This window comes from Trachypithecus francoisi, unplaced genomic scaffold (assembly GCF_009764315.1).
Source record: "Trachypithecus francoisi isolate TF-2019V2 unplaced genomic scaffold, Tfra_2.0 Lachesis_group4, whole genome shotgun sequence".
Classification (NCBI taxonomy): Eukaryota; Metazoa; Chordata; class Mammalia; order Primates; family Cercopithecidae; genus Trachypithecus; species Trachypithecus francoisi.
The window spans coordinates 69,452,838-69,477,233 of record NW_022681469.1 but is presented as its reverse complement, the minus strand read 5'-3'; the positions used below and the strand labels follow the sequence as shown (position 1 = coordinate 69,477,233).

The 24,396-nt window shown below is 34.8% G+C and overlaps 1 protein-coding gene across 2 annotated transcripts in view; it reads right to left on the bottom strand.

The window, feature by feature from the left end:
- Positions 1-24,396, bottom strand: part of ZNF804B (zinc finger protein 804B) — a 630,956-nt gene that overhangs the window by 20,204 nt on the left and 586,356 nt on the right. The gene's annotated exons all lie outside the window — the stretch shown is intronic.

The window sequence follows — 24,396 nt, the reverse complement described above, 5'->3', positions numbered from 1 at the left end:
TGCATCATAAATTTATCTGTTTGTTAAAATTCTATAATATGATCCACTTAAAATGATATTAATGTATATTTTCAACTAATACTCTTCAATATGTCATGTTTTGGTGTCATATACTGCATTTCAGTATAATGGTAAACTATTATTTTACTTGATGCATTCAAAAATCATATGTTAATAATACTTTTAAAGGAACTTTTATATTTCCTAACATATTTACTCTGTCTTGTTTTATTTCTACATTTCCGTATGAGTTCTTCGTCTTACCTACTTTTTAGGAAACATATTTTTTGGATATGTATTTCTAGTTTCTTTTTAAATTGAAGCACTTTAAAAACATCATTTAGTTGCATGCTTTTTCTGAAATGTCTGCTATCTTCTTATTATTGCTCTCTTGTATGTAAAGTTTCTTTTTTATCCCCTTGGTTGGATTAAATATTTTCTCTTTATTTTTCATAAGTTGATTATGATGTACCTTGGCATGTTTTTCATTGTATCTGTTCTTTTAAGGATACTCTGAGCTTCTGGAATCTGTAGTATTGTATCTTTTATTAATTTTGGTAAATCCTCAAAATAGTATATTTTCAATTTTTTTTCTACTTCATGCTCTCTTATCCTCCTTGCACTCCAATAGTGTATATGTTAATGAGTTTATATTGTGCTAAATATCACAAGTGCACCATTACAGTTTTTTTGCCACTGATTTTTTTGTGTGTGTTTTTATTTAGTTAAGTTATAAGCATGGATTCAAGTTCATTGATTATTTCCTTTTCTATATCCAATCAGCAATAAGACTATCAGAAAATTTTTTTATCTTTGATACCATGTTTTTAGTTTCCAGCATTTTTTATTCTTTTTTATAGTACTACTTTAAAACTTTTTTATTTTTAATGTATATCATTACTTTTTCCACTAAATCCTTTAACATGTTATTATTTGTTAAAGTTTCTGATAATTCCAACATCTAGGCCATTGGTTTTTATTTATTTATTCATTTATTTATACTTTAAGTTCCGGGGTACATGTGCAGAATGTGTAGTTTTGTTACACAGATATACACATGCTATGGCAGTTTGCTGCACGCATCAACCCATCACCTACATTAGGTATTTCCCTAATGCTGTCCCTCCCCTAAACCCCCACCCCATTTCTGAATCTAGCTATATTGAATATTATACCTCTTGATGATGAGTAATATTTCCTTGACTTGTTATAATTATTATGCCAAATAATTTTTAATCAAATACTGAACATTGTAGATGAACAGTAGAGATTAATGCATAAAATATTTATACCCAGAAACAGACGTGCTTCTTTTTCTGTGAGCCCTCAAGTACGAGTGTTGGGCAAACCCAGTCTCTAGTTGAGCCACATTTGGTCTTTGTTGCTTTATTTAAATTCAGTCTCCACAGCCTTCAAGTACCTTATTTGCATATAGACACTATCTTATCATTAGTCCTGTACCCTAATACTTCAGCTGGCCCCTTGTGCCTGCACCACAGAAGGAGTTTCTATCAGTATTCTTCTTCTGTCTTAGAAGTACATTGTTATTGCGTAGTACTTGCTAAAAGGCCTAGAGTGTGTGTTTGTGAGAAATTTTGTTTCAATGCGTATGTTTTCACGCTTAAACAGGCTCTTTGCACCTGTGACGTGGGCAGAAGAGTAGAGCTCTATCTTTCTCAGTGCTCTTGTCTACCAGTGGCAGACAGCTACCTCTTGCTACTCTGTGCAGTTCCCTGTGTGGGAGGGGTTTTCAGTTGCCCATAAGGTTTTTGGATGAGGGTTTTTGAATTTCTGGTTTTACAATGCCAATATTAATCATAAAACATTTATTATTGATAGTGAATAGTGTGAATATAACAGTATTTATGGTAAAGGAGAAGTTGTGTAACCCAAAATTCCCTTAATTTTTTAGATTAATTAATTAATTATATATTTTTGAGATGGAGTCTTGCTCTGTCACCCAGGCTGGAATGCAGTGGCACCATCTCAGCTCACTGAAACCTCTGCCTCCGGGTTCAAGCAATTCTCCTGCCTCAGTCTCCCAGGTAGCTGGGATTACAGGTGCTCGCCACCATACCCGGTTAATTTTTGTATTTTCAGTAGACACAGGGTTTCACCATGTTGGCTAGGTTGGTCTCAAACTCCTGACCTCAGGTGATCTGCCCACCTTGACCTCTCAAAGTGCTGGGATTATAGGTGTGAGCCATCGCGCTTGGCCAAAATTGCCTTTATATTGACAAAAATGCCTTGTTTGACTTGTAATCATAAATACTATTCCATTAAAAAGGTACATCTTTTCTCCTTTTTATCTTTTTGCTTGCGTGATCACTATTAGAAGTTAAAATGAGATAGCTCTTACATCATCAAAGGAAAAAAGCAAAAGAGAGAAAATCAACATGTCGCAGTCCAGACAATTCCACATAGCACTGTTGCCCCAATATTGTTTGCCTCCTCTTCTTTCCTTCCTTTTAGCTCCCGCCACCCAAACTCCAAATTTGTTAGAATGTAGGTTCACCAAATGACGGAGCTTAGTTACAAGAGAAATAATTTATAATCAGTAGAAGTTAAATTAAAAATACAAAAATGTGGAGAGAGCTGTCCTTCTCTTTTAATCACCATAAATGATGTTTACTAATATTGAAGAGTGTTCTTTGATGACTGATCCCTGATCTAGGTCTTGGCTTTTTAAATTGTTTCTGATTAAGATGTGATATAATTCTGTTGAATCTGCTACATAATACTTTTTGATGCTCTTCTCTTCAAATAGGTTATTTTCTTACTAGGAAAAATATATGTTGCATCCCTTGAATTAATGTTGAAGAAGTTTTGCATGCTCTAAAAGTTCATTTTATCTTTCCTTCACAATCTTGCTCTGGCTATACTGGTTGGGCAGAGCAGAGCAGCTGAGAGCTTCATGGGTGTCCTGGTGATAATACGGGAGAATTGTGGCGTATGGATCAGTACAGACTGGATGATACTTATGTACTTGAACTTTCCTGCCACCTCTTCAGCAGCTTTCTAATTATGTTGAGTGGTGACCTTGCAGAACTCTAAGTTCCTTTCCTCTAGTCTAGCCAGCTGCTCTTTGCAAAATGCGTCTTGTTTCTTTATCACTCCATCTGTCTTTTCCAGCTTCTTAGCCAGGTGCTTTGTCTTAGAATGTTCCTTCTTACTTGATATCCTCTCTCATAGAATAACTCTAGTTAACTGCTCATTGGGAGTAACTCATTTAGTCCAGTTCTTTGCTTCACATTTAGTCATATTGGGTGCAGGCTCATATACATTTACACCCCAGAGGAAATCACTCTCAACTTTTCTGCTCTTTTCCCAGAAGCATACACTTCTTCCTAGTCATTGCAGACTTGACACCATGAGCATGTTTTCCACCCCTCCACTTAGTAACAGATGACTTCTGCCTCATGGTCAATGTAAAATCCAGATTATAGGCAGGAGATAACCTTTGTCTTCTTCTCTGTACAAGTTCTGGAATGTAAATAGAATTCTTGTCCCTCCCATAGTGGCTAATGACCTCCTACCTCACTCTCAGGCAGAATCTAAATCACAAGAAGACTTCTTTTGGCTTTTTAGTTTCAGCCTTAGTTTTAGTCTCTGTGTACCTGTGCCCTGGAGTTGGGCTTTCTCAATAGTCCTGACCTCTCTCCATTGTAGGTAAAATTTCTCTGTACTTGCTGCTAGGCTGAAAGTAAAGGGAGCGTTTGCTGGCCCCTCTTTAAGTGACAAAAGATCTTTGCCTTTAAACTCATGCAGAATCCAGAATATGGGAGAGTTTTCCTTGTTTTTCCTGTTTCACCCTCAAACTTAGGCAAACTTCTCCTTTTAGCAGTACAAAGGGTCTTTTTCATGCCTCTGTGCTTCTCAGAATCTTCATGAGCTCTCTTTTAAGTAAAGACCACATAAAAGAGTGGGTTGTGTGGATGAGTGCAGACTTGCCTGTGGAAGGATTTCTTCTCAACTAGTCCATGATGGGCCGTTCATTTCATTAGTTTACATGGCAACCTCAGCTTTCTGATGGTCTTTATAAAATTTAGGTTTTGTAGAACACCTAGCGTGTTCTTGTTGTGATGGGAGGTGATCTTTTGTTGTGATTTTCCATAATCTAAGTGGAAGACTCAGCTTACATATCTTAATTTTCCTTCCTTTTTCTGTGCTTGTGGCTTTTCCCTTCATTTTTGCAATCTCCCAAAAAAGTGTGTACTGGCTTGTGGTCCAAGGGTTGAGGACCCCAGGTATATACCCTTTTACATTGGTCCACAAAATTTATAGGTTGACATTTTCTGATTAGATTCTGTCAACACTGTGACTTAAATGCCAGGATGATGAAGGTTAGAGATAGCAGTACATTTAGGGAAATTGAAAAGAGGAAAATTCTACTAGAATTTTATTAGGGTTCAAGTATGCTGCCTCATAATGTTAGGAAGAAGACAGTTTCATTTTTATATTTCCCTTCAACATGTTAATCTTGCTAACCCACATCCAGAACCACCTTTGTTACACAGAGATCCACTGATTAAGAACATCTTAATGGGCATGAAGACTAACAGAATTAATATTGGCACATGTTTAGTTTTGTTTGGAAAATATTTTAATTTTTTTGGTGATACCCACACATACACACACACACACACAAACACACAAACGCACACACACACACAATTGTACAGAGGTATTTCTTATTGTCTGGTTCCACATAATTCCTACAACGCAGATAATAAATACAAGTTAGCTAGTTCTACTAGGAATTTTAGTGTTTTCATAAGACAAAGAAATTATCATTATATAGCACATATTTTTACCAATGATGATCAGGCCCCAGTTAATTTCCCAAACTGATAAAATTCTGCTATTGCAGGATCAACTGGTAAGTCTTCTGACTTTAGATAACTTGACATGATCAGCTGTGTGTGTGTGTTTGTGTGTGTGTGTATTTACAGCCATGTGTCTATTCAGATACTTTTTTAGCAGTGACTCATTTAAAAGGATGATGAGACTGTTTTCACTATCAAGATGACAAAACTCCATCAGAGCTAAATTTTCTGTTAAAATCAATAAAATCAACGTATATAATATAAAAATCAATAATATATAATAAGCACAAAACTGAAACAATGCTATATTTAATTATTATCTTCTCTTCTTGGATGTATCAATATTTTAAAAAGAAAAGCTTACTAACTTCAGATTCCTAAACTGCTTAGCATCTATAATCAAATACAGAGGTATAATTCGTAGATAATCATTTATAAACTTTTTCAAAAATTACTAGAACAATAATCACTTGCTTACCTTGATATGGTTTGGATCTGTGTCAACCCAAATCTCATGTTAAATTATAATCCCCAGTGGTGGAGCTGGGGCCTGATGTGAAGTGATTGCATTATGGGGGCAGTTCCTCATGAATGGCTTAGAACCATCAACTTGGTGCTGTCCTCATGATAGTGAGTGAGTTCTCATGAGACATGATTGTATAAAAGTATGTAGCACCTCCACCCCTCTCCTTGCTCTCGCTCTCACCATGTGACATGCCTGCTCCCCATTCGTCTTCTACAATGATTGTAAGTTTCCTGAGGCTGCCCCAGAAGCCAAGCTGATGCCAGCATCAGTAGGAACTTGGTGAACAGGTTAGAGCAGTTAAGAGCTTGAAGTTTTCTGGAAGTGGAAGTGAGGAAGACAGAGGAGCAACTAACAATAGGGAGAATAAAACAAAGTATTTCCAGAGTTATTTGGACAGGAGACAAGACAGTGTAAGTATTAAGAAAACTATCCCAAATCAGGTAGATCTGAGTTCATATTTTGTTTATGTCACTTACTAACTTTGAGACTCTTGCAAAGTTACTCAATTTTCTCTAGATTTAGTTACACATTTGTAACTTAGCAAACTATCAGTATCTACCTTGTGGAATTATTGGGATTATTATTTAAGTGTGGAAAGGTAAATGGTTTAGCATAGCACCTGATATATAGCCAATGCTCAGTATGTATGAACTATAATCGTGTTAAAATATAAGGAATGGTCAGATTTTGTGGAACTTTGTGAAGCAGAATGTGCAAAGAATGCTCGATTCAACCAGCAGTGGGATTCCACTGAGAGTATTTAATTTATGTTCTTTTTTTTTTTTTTTTAATGGCCCTGAAGCTTTATTTATTTATTTTTTTTTATTATACTTTAAGTTCTAGGGTACATGTGCATGACGTTTATATCATGTATAACTCCCCAGTGCAATCCCTCCCTCCTCCCCCCTCCCTATGATAGGCCCCAGTGTGTGATGTTCCCCTTCCCGAGTCCAAGTGATCTCATTGTTCAGTTCCCACCTATGAGTGAGAACATGCGGTGTTTGGTTTTCTCTTCTTGTGATAGTTTGCTAAGAATGATGGATTCCAGCTGCATCCATGTCCCTACAAAGGACGCAAACTCAATTTATGTTCTTATTGAAAGTAGACTGTTTGAGTGGCTTTCATCTGGACAGTATGACTGGTAGGTGTAGTTTTCTTCTGCAAAGGAGAAGTCGAAAAAACGGAAGCATGTTGGGCATACTTCTACCTTGTCACACTTTAGATTTGAGCCTAAGAATTTAAGGTTGTCAGTTGTCTATCATCAATTTTATATAAGAAATGGTCTTTCTTGTCTTACATAATTTATGTTTTTAATCCAAACATCTATAATTTCCATAAATTGAAGATTACATGTCACTATTGAGTAAAATTATAAAATTTGAATTAAAATGTGATTTGTTGTCAGGATTTTCTTTGATAAATTTTATTTGAATTGTGCTGTTGGGTATTAATACCATACAAAATTGATATTAATCAGAGAAGAGAGAAAAACTGGATTTCTTATATTTCCTAGAGGGAAGTAGGGAAAAACAGGTATGTAAAGTAAAAGACATGTCTAAACATCTAATTCACGTCCTTGGATATTTTAAAGAGACTTAAAGAGAAATGACAAAGCAAATAGGTTTCATAGTTTTAGAGAGTAGTTACCTTCCATTACCTCTACCCAGATGAAAAACAATGCAATAAAGGACAGTTGCAGAGGTCAAGGAAAAGAAAGGGAAGGTGGTCTTCACATAGCCTCTCCACTTTTCACAATGCATATGGTTTTCTCTCAGCAAGAGGTAAACTAAAACTTATAGAAACATATTTGTAAAAATACATTTATGAAGTATTTGCAATTTAATTTTCTTCTTGAGTTCATGTTAAAAACACAAACTAAACAATCTTTATTTCCCTACCTGCCAGCAAGAATGCTTTGCATGTGTATTGCAAGCAGAATTCAGCTGTGAATATATAAGTGAGGAATCAAATTGATCAGGCCAGTCAGTCTCTATGTGTTAGGAATAGTAATATTCTCAATATCATTGCTTACCAGTCCAAACATGCATGTAAACATCTGCATATCCCAGTAACCACGTTCTTTCAACTTCACTGAAGCAGAACATGCACGTGAAGTGAATTCACTCAAGTGTGTCTACTTTTTTCTCTTTTAAATAGAATAACTCCTTCCATCTCTGCACTTTTCATCTATAGATCCCAGGATAATTTCCATGTGTTAATGTTTTTCTTTACTTCAGAGTAAAACCCCAAGGCAAAAGGTCAAAATTATTAACCTAATTTTAAAGATGAAGAAACAAACACATAGAAGGTTAAGTGACTTGATCCACACCAAATGAGAGACCAGCAAAAGGACTGGGACTTGAAAACAGAATATCTAATCTTCCTAAGAGTAAGGAAAAATAAGCAGAGTTTATGCAGAATCCTGGACATTTATAACAGTGTCATTTTGTGGATTTAAAAGTCTAGCCTGTTCCAAAATACTGCTCATTGTTTGAAAATGTTTATATCAAATTATTTGGAAGACATTTACAGATCACTGACAATAATCTAGAACAAGACAAGTTGTAATTTGAATAATGCTACAATCAAAATAAAAGAATTAAATTCTATTAAAAAGTCTACTATTTCCCAGATGAATTCTCATGATTAAAATGGGACTTTCTTTATTTTCTGCTTCTTTGAATATAATCTTTTTTTTTTTTTCCCTTTCTTTTCTTGATAAGGTGTTGCTATGTTACCCAGGCTGGCCTCAGGCAATCCTCCTTCTTCAGCCTTCCTAGTAGCTAGGACTATAGGCATGCATCACAGCACCTAGCTGCATTCCATTATTTTTTATATGTTCTGGTTGCAATACAAACACATAGTGAAATGGGCTAAAATATTTTTAAAAGATCTCTCATGTTAGAAGCTATAGTTTGGGCTACTAACCAGGAAGAGTTTCCTAACATTGCTGGAATAAATGCATCCAAGCATACTTTCTCTGATGTAACTCTTGCTTTAAGGACCAGTTGTGCCACAAGCAAGCTAAAACAATGAGTGAGAAGAAATTACTCTGGGTGTGAACACCTTAATCCTCTTCCTTGGAAGTGTTGAGTTAAATTGGTTATAATTCCTGGAGGATTCTTTTGACATGTGCTAGAATATGAATTGCTGAATGCTATGTTTAATTGCTGATGGTCAGCCATTTCTGCTTGGACAATCAGGACATAAAGATTCCTTGTCAGAGTTTAACTGGCTGAGCCCAATGTTCTGCAGAGATACAGCCAGGCCTACAGATACCGCTGTTGGTTTACATGTTAGTTTGAGGATATTTCTAGATTTTAGGACAAGCTGAAAATGTGGTGTGTGAAAGAGAAAAAATTATTTATAACTCAGGGTGGACTAGGGTCACCTCCCTGGCTGAGGGAGTGGCATATGGTAAGGTGTTGAAGGTATGTGCCCCAGGCAAGCCACACCATTCCTTTTCAAGGCCAAGGATCATCTGACAAATTCTCAAATGGCAAATGGGTAGCTCTAGTGTCCCACTACATCTGAGACATTACCCAGATCCTCTCATATTTTAGCTATTATGGCCAAGATCCAAGTCAGCTATGGTACAAAGCATGGACTTTTATCTGGTTTTAAGTACAAGGTTTATTTAATTTCTACCCATGGCATATCCAAAGTTAAACTTTGTAGAGCCATTGTAACCCACATTATATCAGACATGAATATAACCAATACTATATCAACATAAATATCTCTATTGATTACTGTTCTGAAATGCATTCCTAAGAAGTGCCTTGGTGATGAGTAAGAGGATAACTGCTTTTCCAACTGAGTTAGTAGTAGTAGTCACAGGACTTTTAATTGCTATGTTTATAGCATGATAAGAACATACATGTGATAGTGCAATAAAATTAATTCCCATGAAGTATCTACAGAGAGTGTGTTCAGGTTTGGAAAGATCCAGCATTTCTGTAATGAACAAATAAAAATTCAGTAATGAAAGATTATGTCTTGAGTAAATATTTGATTAGACTAATATTTACTAATCAGGCTTCAGAAGAAATAATTTGGCATTCCATCACAGTCTATACCATGGAGAATAAATTCAATGTGAGAAAAAAAGGAAAGATTCCAGAACAGAAAAATTCAGACACTTTCTCATGCAACAGCGTTTCAAACTTATCACCATTTCTTTGAGATGAAGTGGACAGTGATTGAATGTTACGTATATTCTCTAGAGTCTAGTATATAATCCATCTTATAAATTCCTTACAGTTAATATTTGAAAAGTATTAGTCATTTTAACAAAGTATTCAAATACATTTCTCAGATCTCTATCAGATATACTTCCAAGCATTAGAATGTAGAGTTAAGAGAATCAGTAAGGATATTTTTCTGTGTGAGATTCATTTCTACCTCTATTGCTTCAAGTCACGTGTGGACAAGACCAAGGTCTTAAGGGAATCTTTATTTATTTATTTGTAAAGATCAGGAGAATTAATCATGCTTCTTGTGGGAAAGAAACACATTTGTACTAGGCCCCAAAAATTAAAAAAAAATCTTAAGAGAATCCTTTCGCAAACTTCTGCCCTCCCAGATTCTGTGGTTCCTGACATGAAGCCATCTTTATCTGGCAGGCTGTTATCTGCTCTGCCGCAATCTTTCCCTGCTGTGCAACTCCTTCATGGTCACATCCTCTCTGCTCAGTTCATAAAAAGAACTTGACCTACTGCACTCTGACCTAGCTATCTAGCTGTTTTCTTAAGAGCAATGTCTTGTATTTCAGTATCTTGTACAACCTAACATTATATTGATTTTTAAGAGCTTTTTCCATTTCTACTTCATCCTCCCACTCTTTTATACTCTAGTTTAGGGTCAGCGATGCCTGCTGCTGAGAATATTGCAGACAGAAGTATTTAGTTTGAACATACCTGCAAAGTAAGAGCACCTTTGCACAGGGAAAGGGTTTTTGAAATTTCCTTAATTTCCTACCTAAATGTTCTGAAATAGAACTCTCTTTGAAAAAATAACTATTAAAATAGAAGCAGGAAGAGAAACATGAAATTAGACTGTGGTGTAAAATTGAATTTTGTATCATGTTACTCTTATATAAAATAAAGACACTATTTTAAATCTAAAGATAGTATTGAGTTGACCTCTACGTATCAGAATCTTGGCTTCAGTAGCTTAATCAAATCAGGTTTCTTTTACTCCTAACCAAGAATCTATATTCAGTCACACCATGATACTTACACCTCCTCAAGGGAGTCCACAGCTCAGTCTCCTCCCAGTCATCAGTTTCCTCCAACTTAAACATGTGGCTTTATCCTCAAGGTCACAATATGCCAGAGAAATGTCAAGCATCAGAAGTGCATTCCATGAAGGCAGAAAGAAGGGCTCAGAGCAAAAGCTGACTCTTTTATGTTTTCTGCCTTAAAAACAATAGCTTTTGAAAGTCAACCTGAGTAGACTTCCACTCTTACGCCATTTGTTAGAAGAACTTCACATGCTATTGACATTTAAGTAAGAAATGTGAGACATCCAGGTTTTTAGCTAGCTATATGGCCATCCCTTAAAACAAATCTGGGTTTTGTCTGTGAGGAGAGAGAGTGGAATGGACATTGATTAAGTGACCAGCAGCGTCTGCCCTACTAAAATTATTAAATGTTGCCAAAAGGAAGGGTTACAGTTAGTCAGTTAGTGTTCAACCAAGCATTCTGCTTCTTTTTTTTTTCTTTTTTTTTTGAGATGGAGGCTCATTCTGTCGCCCAGGCTGGAGTGCAGTGGTGTGATCTCGGTTCACTGTAACCTCTCCCTCCAGGGTTCAAGAGATTCTTCTGCCTCAGCCTCCAGAGCAGCTGGGACTACAGGTGTGCGCCACCACACCCGACTAATTTTTGTATTTTTAGTAGAGACGGGATTTCACCATATTGGCCAGGCTGGTCTCCACTCCTGACCTTGTGATCCGCCTGCCTCGGCCTCCCAAAGTGCTGGGATTACAGACATGCGTCACCACGCCCGGCCTCTGCATACTCCCTCTTTCAAATCTAAAACTCCTCTCCACATGCTTTAAGTCATTAAGCTCCCAAATAAAATATAGAGAAGTTTCTAGATCATTTTACTCCACATCTTTAATTACAAATTATAGTTCTCACTATGCAGCCATAAAAATAAATGAAATCATGTCCTTTGCAGCAACATGGATGCAGCTGGAGGCCCTCATCCTAAGTGAATTAACACAGAAACGAAAGCCAAATGCCACATGTTCTGTTCTCACTTATAAGCAGGAGCTAAACATTGGGTACACACGGACACAGAGCTGCGAACAATAGACACTGGGGATTCCAAAAGGGGGAAGGAAGGGAGAGGGGCAAGGGTTAAATAACTACTTATCAGGTACTATGTTCACTACTAGGATGACAGAATCATTAGAAGCCCAAACCACAGCATCAGGTAATATACTCATGTAGCAAACCTGCACATGTACCCCTGATACTAAAATAAAAGTTAAAAAAAAAATAAAATTACGAATTCTCTCAAAAAAGTTTTGAGATTAGTTTCTTCTTAGGCATGTTGTGTTACAGGTAGGAGTCAGCAAACTAAGACCCACGGGCCAAATCTGACCTTCAGCCTGCTTTTGTAAATAAATATAAAAACAGTCACTTCTACTTTTTTACCTAAGGCTGCTTTCAGACTGTACTGGCAGAGTTGATTCCTTGCCACAGGAACTGTATGAGCTGCAAAACCAAAAATATTTACTATCTGAGCCTTTCCAAGATGTTTGCCAACACTGGGTAGAGAAACACCCCTGTTCTTGTTAGTTCAGGATGAGGGAGGTGGTTAGTTCCACATGGGATAATTTTCCTGAGAGTGATATCCATGTGAATGGAAAAGTAGAAAAGCAGATGGTGGTAAAAGAAAGAGGTAATTATATTTGGAGAAAAATACCAGTATTATTTAACTGATAGTGATATATTTGAGTCTCTAGAATGCAGAAATACCAGTGCATATAGGGAATAACTTAGAATTCCTATTAGGATGTTGACTTAGCCTTTGTATTCTCAACTTCCTTCAGGAGTCTAACTGAATCAAATTTGACTTTGTTATCAAAACAAGCCCTGAATATTCTGACTGAATAGGATCTCACAGAACTATTATATGCACAACTAATTTTCAGAACTCAAAAGAATGAATCATCTCTTATTTCATGCATTTCAGCATTTCACTAGTATTGCTCAGAGAAAACAGCATGAGGCAGTTGAGAGATTCATGGTTTTTTCTAATGCCTTGCTTATTTTTGCATGAAGGTACTACAGAGCAAAGAAATAAGGAAAGTATAGTTTTGTCAAGAATGTTCAAATATTCCAAGAGTAAGGAGCACTGTATTTGAAAAATACTCAAAAGACTCACTTTTTTTCTTGCAAGTGAAACTGATCAGAAGTCTTTTAAAAAATACTTTCATTGTGTTTTTGTTTTTCAAAAGTATAACTCTATTTATTAAGCACATTTGGGAAACTCATGTCATATGTCTCATTACTAATAGCAAGAACCTTGGAATCTAAGGTTTTAGTTGAGTATATACTCGAGGAAAAAAGGTGATTAGGCAATGCTCTGCAAGCGTCTTTTCCTTTAAATGAACTCTTGAGTTATCTATGTTCCTAAATAAACTGGGTTGTGTCTTTAGAGTGGAATTTCTTTTTAAATTTCTCATTTTCTGAACTATAAAAACAAATGTTTCTATAAGTTTATATTGGTTATTTTCTCAATAATTAGTGCCTCATGTAAAGGCAAATAACTTGACTGGAAATGTATTGTTTTTAAAATTAAAAATTATTTGAATAAAACTTTATCTACATATATAGCTATTATTGCTCAAAAATAAGATTTTATATACTGTTTCTTTTAGTCAATGCAAAAACCTCTTGAAAAGATACTCTAAATGAATGAATTGCTTAGAATAAAATATATAATTTAAGTGGCAATATATTTCATAAATACATGGAAAGAGCTGCATGGTTCCAATATTGGCCATTCTCAGATTTTCCAGTAAAGTATGACATTTAAGCAGAATATAAACATATGTGCATTTATGCAAATTTTGAATGTTTATATAAAACTTGGATAGTGTTTAATTGACTTAATAATTTCATGAATGCAACTAACCACTTTAAAATATTATTTTAAAAGGATATTTTGGATTATGTCTATACTTTTTCTAATACTCTATGCATGGTTCCTTGTGTGCTTTATATCTTCAAATATTTATTATGTAAAACTTTTAGTTTGAAATGCAGAAGCACTAAGAAACTTTCCTTAGACTTATTTTGACTTTTAAAACTAAAATAATGTTACTCATAAAGAAATTTAATGTAAACACTAGCGACTTCATGTTTTTCTTTCATTAAACTAAGTCATGTTTTTATGCAACCTAGTAGCATTCAGTGTATGAAGAAACAAGCACATTCATTTACTCCTGGGAGTGTAAAGGGATGCATGCAGTCCTTGTAGAGAGTAATTTGGCAACAGCAATTACATTTCTATACGTATCATGATCCTGATTCTGCAATTCCATGTCTAAAATGCATCTCACATATCATTACACGTCTGAACAATGGCTGTTCCTTGTAATAGTGATGGAACGAAGTTTAGGGGAGAAATGTCTGTATAATTCCTAAACCTGTGTTCTAAACTGCTACTGAAGTTGCCTGTGATTGCTTCCTTTGGGGAATGATATACAAGTTATAACCATTTCTATAAACCGTATTTTCTTCATTCCCTACCCTCAGTCCTAAAATTAGCTTAAATTAAAAAAGAAAGTCAACTACATCACTTTTGCTGTTTTTGTTGCCTTCAGACATATTCGATTGTAGAGCAGAGATCATCAAAGTCAGTGCTGAAGTATCAGTGGCCCCCAAAATTTTCCTTTTCGAGGCCAGACTCACACAATTTCACAGTTTTCAATACTTCCAGAAAAAAATAAAATAAAAGATGTGATCAGTTGAGATGAAAATGTTTTAAGCAACTAAAATTTAAAACTCAATATTATGTGTCAAAGCAAAAATAATGATTGCAGGTGTTGAGTTTTAATAAGAGCAGAGTGAGATAAAGGCACAGTAATGCGTGGAATCCTTGACTTTGTGAAAACATCATGGGCCTCTTTCTACTTCCTTCCTTATGAAGTATTTGACCTACTTTCACATTCAAATCTCAGAAAACTATTGTGAAGTCACAACGATAATGGGATAAGATATTTTGTTAATATGATTATGTAATCTATAATTCAAGTAAAAATCCTCTTCTTTGACTTCTGAATTGTTTACTGATTGGAAACAAATTATGCTTGGAGATGAAATTTGTTTGGATAAGTCAGCTATCTGGTGCTACTTAATGGTGCTCTTTATATATCCCTTATTTTGTTTAGTCTATTTTAAAACAAAATCCCTACGTTGTGTTAACTACACTAATTCAAAATTGGGACAATTATTACATCTATTAAAAATGAGAATTTCAGAAAGCCATACACATTTTAATTTTTCTAAACAAAGCAATCTAACCTTTAGTAACTTTACAAAATATCAGAATAAAAATGGCTACTGTGAAAAAGTACACATCTTTATTCAATGTAGATAGATGTAAAACTGTGGATGAATAAATGTCATTGGATCTGCAAATTAATATGTGTATCAAAAAATATCCTCTTTCAAAAATTAATAACAGAAGTATAAGGAAAAAAGAATTTACAAAATAATCTGCTGAAGATTGAGATTTTATCATCATATGTTTTTATTTCCCTTGTGCATGTATAACATTTATGTTTATCTCATTTATCATAATGATAAAAAATTGGAAACCATCCAGAATATTTCAACTACAGGAAATCTGTAATTCAAATTATAATGCAGTCATTTAATAAAAGACATGCTACAAACAACAACAACAACAACAAACTATGTTGAGGAAGAACACCCAATTACCTTGGAAATGGGCATTATGACAGAGATACTACTTACTCAAAATTACACCAGCGTCTTTTCTACTTTGTTAACACAATTTTTCTTTCAAACTATATGATGTAGTAATTTCTTGATCTCAGAAGTGCATGTGACCCTGATCTTGTCATGGTTATAATAAAATCCCACAATTTTATCAAAAGAAAATCATTAATAGACTCTGTTTTCATGTTTAAATCAAGTTGACTGGTGGTCACTGTGTTCCTCCTTAACATGTATCAAAATATTTCATAATAATAATGATATAAGAGCAAACATACAAAGCTAGGATGACTTCAAAGTGCAAGTTCTTTATTCATATCAATCCCTTTAATTTTCACAAGAAAAATATGACATAAATGCTGTTATAATCATTCTCATTACACAGTGGAGGCACAGAGACTTAGAGGCATAAACAGGCAGCCAGCCCACTTCAGAGAGTGGCTCTAACCAGCCACGCTATGCTGTCTCTAATGCAAGTCTGTCTTACATACCAAAGGAGAGAAAAATCTTTCTAGGTGAAAATATTTCATTCTTTTTTCAATTTATAATTTTGTACTTCTTCTCAGAACTTTTTTTTTTCTATTTTATAAACAGGAAAATGAGACCCAGGTAAGATTAAGACCATGTCTTTCGTCAAATGCTACTCTACGAATCAGTAGCTGGTGGGGACTTGGACTTACATGGGAGGTCTGTGCTTTAAAAGAAATCTATTAGCTGCTAAGTCTCTGGGGCTGATACTACATTGCCACGACATAGCTGAGTGTTTGAATTTGGCAGGTTCTCCTAAAACACAATCATTGTAATCTATTAAGAAATAAGTTTGAAGACAAACACTTTAATGACACTGAACTTCAATTCTGCTTTAGCTTTTTTAGCTAACAAAAATTTTCTTATGTCTAGACAGATAGACATACACACACACATAGCCACACATCCTTTGCACTTCTATTTTACCATAGATGTGATCCTTGTAATGTCAAAGACAAAATTGCACCAGATAAATTAAACAAGCAAGGAAAGCTTCATTCAAGACTATTGCAATAAAGGAGAGAGATTATTGAAATAGGGGAGAGAAATTGAACTCAACCCCATTGAACTCAGGCAGGTAATTTTTAAAGGCAGGAGTGAACTAATGGAAAAATACTGGAGGGTGTTTTGGAAGATGTCCATCAGTGAGATTAGGCCACCTGTGTTTGTCAACTGTTGCTTATTAAAGTTAAGTTCCTATGGTCCCACAGAGACTGGGACACAATGATCCTATGTCCTTCCACGATTATATTTCAAAGGGGTGACTCCCAGGTCTTTGGGAAAAACATTTATGGATTATAAAATGTTTACATTTCAGAGGCAGATAAAGAATTTGTAATTAAAAGTTTTCATTAAAAAATGCTCTAAAAAGGCAGGTCAAGTCAAGTTCCTATAGTCGGGAATAAACCTGTCTAAAGTTCACTTAAGCTGAGGGCAAATTAAGTCTGTCTTGGTTAGTAGAGCCTTGGAAAATATATGTGCACCAGCAGAAATAATTGAAAATGTTTCTTATCTTTATTAGCAAAGATCTCTGTTAAAATATTGGAGTTTTCCCTTTCAATGTTTATGCATCATTAATTTATAAATATAATTTTTGTCATAGATGAGGTTTTATAGTCTTTTTCATCTAGTTCTTACTGAAGACAGGAAAGAAGTAAAATCAGATGAAAATCTGTCTATGATGACTGCTGCAATAAAATACCACCAATATCCCACATGAATTGTAGGATTTTTACATGTCAGATATAACACCAAAACTTTTGCTTAAATAACTTGATTTATTTTTTCCCAAACTCTGTGAGTACTACTTGCATCTACATTCTGATGTTTAAGATAAGAAAATTGAGGCTAAGAGATGTCGGATAACTTGCTCAGAGTTATACAAGTAGCAATTAGTTTTACAGAATTTATTTGAGGTCCAAGCTGCCTGACTCCTGAGCCCTAGCTGGTAACCTCTGCAATCTATTGCATCTGATTAGTTTTTTGTGTACCTTTTAACACATCATTACTCTCCCTTGGAATCATGACATTGCCATCTTTGCAGGACCAAAAACTTTAAATTATATTTCAAAATAGTTATATTTTCTATACTACATAAATTGAAGTTTCAAAAAACACAACTATGAAAGTTTTGAAATATCCATTTGACATTTAGAATGTGAAATTTAGAATGTCTTCATGGCAGCAATATACAAATATCTGCCTTCTCCTTGGTTAATAAGTGAAATGTCTGGAATACAACACAGCTTCAAAGAAGCTATTATTTACTAGAATAATATCTCAATCCAGAAACATCCTTACTTTTTCCAAATGCATGAGACACACTCATAAGTAAAGCCAACTCTGGTACTTACTACACTTTGGTTTAATGTAGTAATTCCCAGCCCAGGATCTCAGAGAAAATCTCAAGGATTTTTATAAAACACTACCAATGTTTTCAAATAAATTAATTTAAATTAATTAATTTAAAAATTAAATTAATTTTTAAATCAGCCTGATTTTGTGCCTGAATTGTATTGTGTTAAATCCTAGACTATGAGCAATGGTAAAACCAATTTATTGCTGTCAGGTTGTTACTGCTGCTCTGTGTTAGGCACTGACCTAGATGAAGATGAAAAAGATATGCATGCAGCTATAGTGCTTGAAGGGAATGGAGATAGGCACGTGGCCTCTTACAAAGATGGTTTATGTGTTAGTAGCAAATCTACTAAACCTGAAGATAATTTCATGGAAGACTATAGGCTATTTCACCAAAAGACCTCTCAGGAAGTGTAGCTAGATTGCAAAATAGACTGACAACAGGAACAAGGAAGCTATGAATTGAAATTATTTTATCTGTCAATAGAGGACTGCATGGTCTTCCATCTCTCCTTCTGTGATCAACTATATCATTCTTCCGTGTCTCTCTCTCTCTCTAGCATAACTTCCTGTCTTTTAGAATGCATTATATCTGCATACGGCCATTCTCAAGCTCTAGCTTAACATTGCCCAAGAGGTTTTTGGGCTCTGATTTCTAAGTAATGGAGGAAAAGAATGTACCTGGAACAACTAACACCAAGGGTCCATCCATGTCCCCGATAGCTGTGACAGGGTTGGAGAGAGCTGAGGCTTAACTCTCATATAGAGTTCAGTGAGCTGAGGCTTAACTCTCGTACAGGTGTAAGCAATGTGAAAGGAGGGCATAAATCAGTTATCTAAGAATTGGATATGGGACAAAAAAGAAAATATATAGACAGCAAATTATTATATATTTGGTACACACACAATCTTATTGCACAGCAGAATGTGGTAAGAATGATGCAACAGATGTAGACAATTGGTTATGATAATGAACATGTAAGACATTGTGCTTATGTATATATGTCTCATAATATATATAACAACATTATGTAACATCACATTCAAGTTGATAGTTCAAGCTGATGCCAGGAGTTTTTCATATAAAGTCATAGCATTTAAAGTGAACCTTAATAAAGATATTGATACCTGTCATTTGTTCAGTGCTTAATTTATGTCAAACAATGTTATAAAATGTGTTGCAAGCAAGGTCTTATTTAATTTTTAGTGCAACATCGCAAAGTGGATACTCTCATCTTCCCCATCTCAGAGAAAGGGAAACGGGTCCTTAGGCTAAGAACTTGGTGGGGTCACACATCTGTTAAGTGACAGAGGCAGAATTCTCACCTATGTTTCTTTAACTGCAAAGCTAATTCTCTTAACTACTATGCATTACTCTCAGTCCAAGTCCTGAGGGTGGCAGAATTTTGTTTTAGAGAGGATATTCATATGTCCTGTGAAAGACTGCAAGAGTAAAGACAAAATAATGATAAAATTCTAGAGGATTCAAGGAACACTAAATAGCTATTTTTAGCTGAAACATTGCGTTCATGAGGAAAAGAAAAGAGAAATCAAGCCTGAAAGACAAATCTAGTCCTGAGTGTAGTGGGCTATAAAAACTATATTAAGCAGAAAAGAAAATTAATTGAAATGGTTCTTGAGGAAATTGTGATGGTGGTGCATAGGGTTCGCAGGGTTGAGTTTGGAAGAGAAAACAATGAGTCACAAGGATCAGTGAGAAATCTATTGCATTATCCTGTCAAGATCAACTACTGCAGGCCACTTTATTTAGTTGATATAAATAATAAGCATCTTTCAGCCATCCATGAATAAACTGTTTAGCAAGGAGATCAGCTAAACTCTAAACAATAAGATGAAAAGCTGTCAAAATAAGTGTGTGGTAAGTTTAAGGTATCTATCAGAATTTTTTGTTGATGCATTGTTACTGTTGCAGAAAAAAAAAGAGAACAACAACAACAAGCAAAACAAAACAAAAAACACTTGTAGAAAAATTCCAGTCTCTGAAATTCTCTACATAAATGTAAGAGAATTATCAACTCCCTATTCCTCAGCAAGTTTGGTTTAGCTCATCCCCTAAGTTATGTATTAGTAGCTTTTATCCCCTTCCAGTGCTTATACCTACCCAAGCCATTATTATTTTCTTCCTAGATGCCACATACAGTAACTTTCTAGCAGATCTCTCAGCTGCCAATTTCACCCTCCTCCACTTCTATCCACTGTTTACAACAGAAACAGAGCGATCACTTTTTTCAGATTAAACCTTTTGCCTGATTAAAGCTTATTTGTGGCTTAGAAATGATCTTAGACTAAAATCCAAGGTCTTTGGAATAGTCTAAATTATGTGATATCACACATAATTTAGACACTCGGTATATACCTCTCCAGTTTCATCTTCTGTCATGCTGTCTTCTCTGTCTCTCTCTCCATTCCAATGCTCTCCAGCTATGCTGAATTTTTTCTATGACTCAAATAAGCCATAATCTTTCCCAGTTCAGGACTTCTGCCCTTTCTAGACTACTCTCATTTCTCCTTAGATGGCTGTTTTCTCATCTTCAGAATCCAATATCATGCTGTCAGAGGCTTACCTTCACCACTAATTAAAAATAGTTCTAACTTTTTCCTCTAGGCAGTAGTACATCACAGCAAGAGTAGTCATTAAGTGAAGTATAAAAGCTGCTGTAGAGTGTTCCAGGTTAAAATAAAAGGGCATATACAAAGATTCACGTGGAAGAGAAGGACACTTATAAGTCTAGTAAATAATTATAATTAGAGTACGGGTACAAACAGGGGAAGGTAAAAGATGAGACAGAAGAAGTAAGTTGAATTCTGAAAGGCTTTTAAGCCAACATAAAGAGGTTAGGCTTTATTTTGAACTGTATAGTGGTATGAGAAGGAAGACAATGGGACGTCTCATGCAGCAGAGTAACATGGCCATAATTGTACTTTACAAAGATGAAAGGTAGTAGCATAGATAAAGTGGGCAAGACTGGAGGGAAAGAAAGAATCAAGCAGGAGATGGTGATGTGCTGATCTAAAATGAGAGGCAACGTGGAGCTAGCTGGGGAATACTTAGGCAGCAGAATTAATTGTTGCGAAATTATCTATCAATTAGGGATCTATTTGCGCTTTTGACACTTCTATTACCAAGACAAACCATTTATTTCAGTAAGATGTTTTCCTTTGGTTAAGGCAATTAGTGGTTTAATTAAACAAGTAGTTCTATTTTTATAGAATAACAAGGTCCTAATATATGTATGTTAAATACTGTAAATAAACTGATATATTTTAAGAGCTAAATGGGAGAAAGCAGTTAACCCGCAGTCTCTTAGGACAAATATAACAAAATATTATTTCAAAACTGGCAATTTTACAGCAGTGAGTCATGTCAGAGGTGTTTAATCCACAATGAAAACTAGATATTCCCGAAGTGAGTAAATTGCTGAAAGGCACTCTGAATAAGCCAGCTGAGTTTTGTTGCTGTTGTTTTGGATATTTGTTTTTTTTGAACTTGTATTTGAAGATTTAAAACTGTGATACCTCACTTCAAAAATGTCTTTAGTTGGCATATATGAATAAAACTTAAATAGTAATGAGAAATCAGAATCCTAGAGAGGAGAAAAAAGCAAGTATTTTCATAATAAACATCAATAGAGTTTCAACTGTCAAGCAAATAAAAAACAAGGACTTTTATTTTAAATTGCAGTCTAGTGACATATGTTTTTACGTGGAAAATAATGTGTTACAGATAACTGATATTTGGGTTGTGTGACCTGATAACAGGACATAGCATAGACTTCCTAGAGTAATACATGAATAGTTGGTCAAATAGACCATCTTCCTTAAATATCAATTCTCTTAGTTAAGTTTGTGATGAAAAACTGAAAAGCAGACAATTGGCTCATAAAATCTTGGACAAGAGTTTAAAATGCTAGCAATCTATATAACTGGTAGTTCTTAAGCTTTGGAAAACAAAGAGGTGAAAAGGAGGACAGAATATTTATTATGAAAATTAAGAAGTCTGACTGGAAATCTTAATAAGATATAGGTGTGGTATCTGAGAAAATGGGCCCTAAAGGTCTCCAAGTCAAGTCCAAAATTCACTTAATTAGTCACTCTGAAATTATCCCAACCCTGAGACAAATCCATTTCCTAGTTTTTTTTTTCACATCGATTCATTTTGCCTGTTCTTTAGAACTAGCAACTCTCACATATAGCTGGTGGGGATGTAACATGGACCAACCCCTTTGAAAACAGTTTTGCCAGGTTTTTGTAAAACTGAACATATGTTTACTTTATGATACAGTGATTCCATTTCTATTTACTCAATATATATATATATATATATATGAAAATACATATGCACCAAATATAATAAAATTTGTATAAAAAGTTTCAAAGAAGCTTTTCTGTAACAGTCTAAAAAACAGCTGCCAACACAGGAATAAATAATTTTTGCTATATACAGATAATTAAGAATTGCTTTGTAATACAAGGTGTGAACAACAGATACATGCAAAAACATAGGTGTATCATTACATAGTCATTATGCTGAGTTAAAAAAGCCAAACATAAAATAGCATGTACTATGTGATCCCACTTTTGAGGACAGCAGAGATGTCCTGTATATTAATAGTAGTGCTGATTATAGAAATAGAGGGAACATCACACACCAGGGCCTGTCGGGGGGTGGTGGCTAGGGGAGGGATAGCATTAGGAGAAATACCTAACGTAGATGACGGGTTGATGGGTGTGGCAAACCACCATGGCACGTGTATACCTATGTAGTAAACCCACACGTTCTGCACATGTACCCCAGAATTTAAAGTGCATATACATACATATACATATATATATTTATATGATAAATATATAGACATGTATTTATAAATATATATATATGTGAGATAGAGGCCTTTGTCAAAACTCTCTAAATATTTGTAGTTCACTGTTATGGAAATTTTACCTGAAAAACAAGAAAAAAGCTGCACACATATGGGCATAGGTTAACAGTGTCGTATATTAGAGGAACTAAAAAAAATAAGTAAATATAATGCCTGATCCTATATTAGATCCTAGACCCAGGAAATAATACATCTAAAGAATATTGTTGATACAACTTATGAAATTTGAATATGAGGGTTAAAAATAGTGCTATCTAAATGTCCTGAATTTGGAATTGTTCTGTGTTTATGTAAAATAATGTGCTTACTCTTCACAAGTGCACTTGAAGTATTTAGGCTTAAAGGGGAATGAGGTCTCCAATATCCTCTCAAATGGTTAGGAAAACAATTACATCCATATCTTCATAGAAAGAGAATAATACAGAATATAGATAAAATATAAATAACTGGTAAATCTAGGGATATATGAAAGTTCTTTTTACTATTCCTGTAAATCTGAAACTACATCCAAAGGAAAAGTACCCTATCCCCAAATAAAGTGAAAAATGCTCAGTTGAAAATGTCAAAGTTCTGCAGCATATTTAATTTGGGCCTAAACTCTTTCAGAAAATATATTACAATTTACCTATCATAGATAGAGCAACATTGGCTTCTGTGGACTGTGGGTGCTAGAAGGCAGCATAATCTTACATTTTTCTCCAGAACTGATGTATGACTAAAATGAACACTTCATTTTGGGAGAATAGCTTTTAAGGATGATGCTCATTACTTAGCATAGTTAATAGTAAGCAATTCTTATCTATTTAGACAGCAAGACCAGTTGTCTCTGGCAATAACTTTTAGACCCAAAGGAGAAAACATTTCATCGATGTAAAAAAAAAAAAAAAAAAAAAAACACATATTTTTAAGTTTGCTACTCTAGGACAGCATGTGTCCAATTAACTGGACTTGGTAGGAAGCCATTAAAAAAGAGCTGGAGAACGAGAATTAAAACATAGTTTTAGCATATGCTACTTGAAATTGTGACCTGGTCAGGCAGAACACATCTACCTATACTGATTAAGATAGTTGTATATGATTTAGAATTCATGAAAACATTTACAGCTGAGGGGCTATGTTAAGCTTATATTTCTTGACTCTTAGTTCAATTTTGTATACATAATTATTAGTTAATGTAAAGCAATAAAAACTACAAGTAGTCGTATTTGACTCAATTGATTTCTTAACAAAATGAGTATAAAATAAGTCAATATTAAAATAGTTGAGATGAAAACCGTGCTCTTCTCATTTAAGGAATCGGACTCAGAGACTCAGGCCAGCAGCTCATTAAGGATAAAGCTATCACAAAGTATTACTGAATTACCTATTAAGTTCTCTGTTTCACAGTTGAGGGAAAGGAAAGGTAGCTCTTTTAAAAAATGTAGTAGGCTACATGCTGAGACTCTTCACTAAAGAACTTACGTGAATAGTTAATTGGAGTGTATAATTTGTCAATGACTGGGGTCCACTACATGCAACAATTCAAAAGTTTATTCTGGTTTAGGACACTGAGATCACCTGTGTATTTTCCTGTTGTAGGAAAATGAGCTCAGAAAGGAATTTTTAATGAGCCTTGTAGAAAGACCTGCAATTTATAAGAAAAAGATAGTCATCTTATTGTATAGAGCCAGGGAAAATGTGACTCTCAAAAATAGAAAGATTTCGGTCCTCCCAAAGACTGTCTAACAAGACATAACTTAAATAAGGATATCCATCATATATCCTAGTTTTTAGACCTA